Source organism: Medicago truncatula, chromosome 3, assembly GCF_003473485.1.
Source record: "Medicago truncatula cultivar Jemalong A17 chromosome 3, MtrunA17r5.0-ANR, whole genome shotgun sequence".
Taxonomy (NCBI): Eukaryota; Viridiplantae; Streptophyta; class Magnoliopsida; order Fabales; family Fabaceae; genus Medicago; species Medicago truncatula.
The window spans coordinates 29,284,209-29,288,950 of NC_053044.1; positions in this window are offsets into that span (position 1 = coordinate 29,284,209).

Sequence of the window (4,742 nt, forward strand, 5' to 3'; positions counted from 1 at the left end):
TACAATTGTTACTATTTTTGATGAATAAGTTATACTTTTACTATAATGACTTTGTTCATTTAACTTCTCATTTTATATATTTATCTCTTCGCAATAAATAACTAAGGATAATATTGGTAAAACAACATTTAATGTTGCATTGAACTTTGAAAGTGACTTAGGATGTGGTTTTGTTTTGTTTTGAACTGGATTTATATACTTTCACTAAGTCATTGGAGCTTGTAAGACTTAGGATGAGATTTTGTTTTGAAGTTAAGTTTAGATATCAAATGTGTACCATCAACATTAGTACAACTCCCTCAATCACTAATTAAAGAACATACATTTCCTTACCGTATGCTAAAAGAATGTGTCACAATCAAGATGATTGATAAGTCGAGAGGAGTCATCACAATAGTAAAAAAAAAATCGACAAGATTCAATGAACAAGTTCTAATACAAGAACTAAAAAAAAGAGAAAATCTCACTCAAACACACAGTGTGGAATTTTTATGAAATTCAAACTCCTTTATTCAAACTACTTTGTCCTCCCTTAGTGAAAATGATAGTTACAAAACTTCAAAGTTATCCACAAAATCACAATCAGAAGAAGCAAGATAAAATAACTTCTTCTAACACCCATAAAATGTTATAACACCCCATTTTAATTTAAATTAACAAAATAAAAACTTAAGCCCATTTAACTTAATCACGTTAGAAACTTAAAGCCCATTTTTTCACCATGAAATAATCCTGAGGAAATTGCTCTTTACACTTCAAAAATTGTTCTCTCACACCTTAAAATGGTGTTATACCCTCAACGACAGTTAATTACCGTTCCTCCTACGTAAGCCTACTCCTACCTCACTATTCTCTTCTACCATCTTTTTTCCTCTTCCATCAAAAACCCATAAAATACGAATTTTTTCCACAATCTTTGTCTCAAATCATTAAAGAGTGATTACTTGAAGGTTTCTACACACATTTGACGTCAAGAAACGGGTAATGCATTATTTAACCTGTTTACATTGTTTGTTTTTTCTGCCATATTTTCGTAACGGTCTGACTAAATCATAACGGCAGTTAACCTATGGTTTCAAGGGAAGAATGTAAGGGTTGGAAGATAAATTCATCTTCCCCACTAACAAAGTAATGATGTAATTGGTTTAACTCCTTCATGAACTGGACTGTAATAATTCAGTTTGATTTGGTTTTCTGTAAAAAAAAATATCGACTAAATTTACATTTGTTTAGTTTTGTTTGGTTTTTAGTGTTTTTTTGGAAGTGGAACTGAACCAAATATAAAACATTAAACATTGTCATGTGACTTATATTTTATAAAAATTAATATTTGCTTCTTGTTTTTGAAACTGGGTTAACAAATTTGGGGTTCTAAGTCACAAAAATCATATGGGAAGAAGGCAAAAGTTAAGAAAATAACAAAAGTTGGAAACATGCGATGAGCTTTCACAACTTAATACCGTTTTTTGTGCTTCAAAAGTTGGAAACAATAACAAAAGAAATGAACAAGAAGAGAAGAAATTAGGGTTGTGTCAACAACTAATAAATAAGACTTAAGAAAATTAGATGGACTTGATGATGAATTTGGCGTAGACAACAATGAGTTGTATAGAGAATGATAAAAAGAGGGAAATGTTAATAAGTGTCCTAAAAGAAGTTTAAAGTATAATTTTTTTTTAATTTTAGAATTTTTGTATTCAACATATCGAAACATTAAAAAACAACTTTTTCTATATAAAAGTTATCAATTATTTCTATTTTTAAATCCTTAACAAACGCCCTAATTATTAACAAGACCATACAAAAATTATAGGAAAAAAAGTTAGAAAGAAACACGTTTTTATAAAGATAGGTAGTAGGAATTTCCGGTTGTTAGAAAAGAGGGTAAGAGGTCACATGCTAGCCTCTTTTTTTTCCACATCATTGTTTTTCAACCAAAATTTAAACGAGGGATTATCAAATGCAAAAGGGGGTAAATTAAAAATTTAGTCATTGAAACTTGAGTATTTAAAAATCAAACAATTGTAAAATTTGAGAGGCTAAAATCAAGCAATTGAAACTTGTGGGTTTCAAATCAAAGAATTGTGAAACTTGAGGGGTCAAAGCTACATTTAAGTGTCATAACAACTATTAGATTTACTATTTAAAACTATTTTTATTTTTATTTTTATTTTTATAAAAATATCTTTAAAAAATGGAATATCCCTTAAAACCCAGATAAAATTCGAACTTCCTCATTCCAACCATGTCCTCATGATCAATGCTCTCCACCATCATCTAAAGTGGTAATTTGATCCTTTAATCTATAATTCACCCAATTATAAACCCATTTAGTTCATCCACTACATTGTATGATTGTTAGGTGATTGCTCAATAAGCAAAATTCTAAACTTGGTTTTGACATCTAATCTCATTAAAACAAAGTGTAAACTAAGCTAGGGCGTATACATGTATGTATTATACACATTAACAAATTCATTTTAAAAAAGCACAAATTAATTCAATCCGATTATAATTTTTAAAGATAATACTTAAGCATGATTTTTTTGTTGAGAAAAGAACAAAAGAAATAGGTTTGTTTTTTATAAGACTTTTAGAAAGAAAAAATATATACAGCAGAAAAAAATAGGAATAATTTACCTTGAAAAAATAGGAATTATTTATCAAAATTGTGGCTTTGATTGATTTTTAAAAATTAATGAAATTAGAAAATATAATGTTAAACTCTTTTTTAATTTTATTATTTGAAGAAAAAACACATTTTCATGTAATTTACTTGTCTTGCATAGGCTTGAGACTGGATATGGCGGAAATAGACTATAGGGGCCCTCATACTCACCCTAGCCCCCCATTTTGAAATTTTTTTTTTTTCTGCCCCTATTACCAAAAATATTGATATGTCTGCCCCTAGTTGAAAATTATTGATACAATTGCCCCTGTTCTTCTTTTTAGTTGGCGAACATGACCATTTTTCAACAATTGTCTACCAACTTTTTAGTAGGTTTTTATATGTTTTTTTTTTCCTGTTCCTTATTTGAATTGGCGAGCAATCCATTTTTTACTTTTTTTTATTTGTGTTCTTCTATTTACAAAATGGCGAGCACGCCAACTCGCATTTGACGCGCCACAATAGAGCACGTCTCCCTGCATGCATCTTTTGTTCCACCGCAAAAGACACTTCGCCGCTGCACCAGAAGCCATTACCGATCATCGGAGCATTCTCCACAACCGTTGCGACTCAACCGTTATACCAGTTGTGTTTACAAATGAGAGTGTATACACAATCTACAACACAATTTTCGAAGTAGTCCACGACAAGAGTTATTGACCCCCGCATGAAAGTCCAAAGAGTACTCGCATCTTGACTGAAATGGATGTTGTGGAAAAAGCACCGAGTAAATGTGAACTGTGTTGCAATACTAATCATATTCGCATAAATTGTCCAACTGTTAATTATCGGTAGTTAGTTTCCTTCGTAACGTATTTTGTTTACAATTTACCTTAATATAATTATTATTATTATCATCATTTCGGTTGTCTATTTATTAATAATTTTATTTTTATAATTAAAAGTATTTACGGTAGGATAAACGATGAGATTGCAATTTCATTAATTAAAAAACAACAATACAACGTTTACATTTAAACCTATAAACGTAGAAACAAAAAAAAAGTAAAAAAAAATAAAAACCTAAAATTGTAGAACAATGGTATGCTCGCCATTGTAAACATAGAACACAAAAAAATATAAAAAATAAAACAAAAAATTAAATGGCTTGCTCGCCATTTCAAACCAAGAACAGGATAAAAAATTAAAAGAAAAATTGTTCGCCATTCCATATCTGACAAAGCCTTCATGTATGAGCTACCAATCAATTATGAGTTTATGATAAAATATATCTGACTTCAAGGTGGATCAAATTTTTAAATCACAAGATATTATCGTTTATAGCAAATGATAAAATATATCATCGTTTATAACTTAATTAGTTGGAATGTTAGTTTTTTTCTCTTTGGTTTAGGTATAGGTTTTAATTTTTTCAGCAGCATTTGGCATGTGATTTGCGGTTGGTTAAAGATTTCTTCAAAATTTTATCGAAATTTAATTGAGCATCTAAATCAGTTTTGTGGTTTGGGAGGTTTCTCTAAAAACATGTGCTTAATGTTCAAGATGTTATGGTTAGCAGTTGTTTTCATTATTTGCATAGAGAGAAATAGGCGAATTTTCAACATAAAAGGAGCATATTATTTCCATTGGCATGTTTAAATCAAAATTTGTTTTATTCAATTTTGACTGCAATTTTTGAAGGCAAATTTGTTTTTTTCACTGATGTAACTTAGCTCCTTTTGCACCTTGTTTTGTTTCTCTTTTTCGGATTTGTAATTTAGATTTTTTAAGTCTTCCTTAGCACTCTTTATGCTGGATGATTTTTTGTGGTGGTAATATTATATCATTTTAACCTCTTAAAAAAAAAACTCATATTAATTAACTAAATAAATAAATAATTATCAAAATAAAAATCTCTCATAATTGATAAGTATCTGATATAATAAAAATTTCCAATATTTTAAACAATAAGGGGGTTGAATCCCATTACACATATTCCTCTTTTAATTTTTCACATATTCATTTCTAAATAATCAATTTTTTCCTTTCTAAACATCTTTTGACCGATTTCTATCTAAACATTTTTTAATCATTCACATTGTCAAGGTGTCATTTGTGTGAAATTTTATCCAGA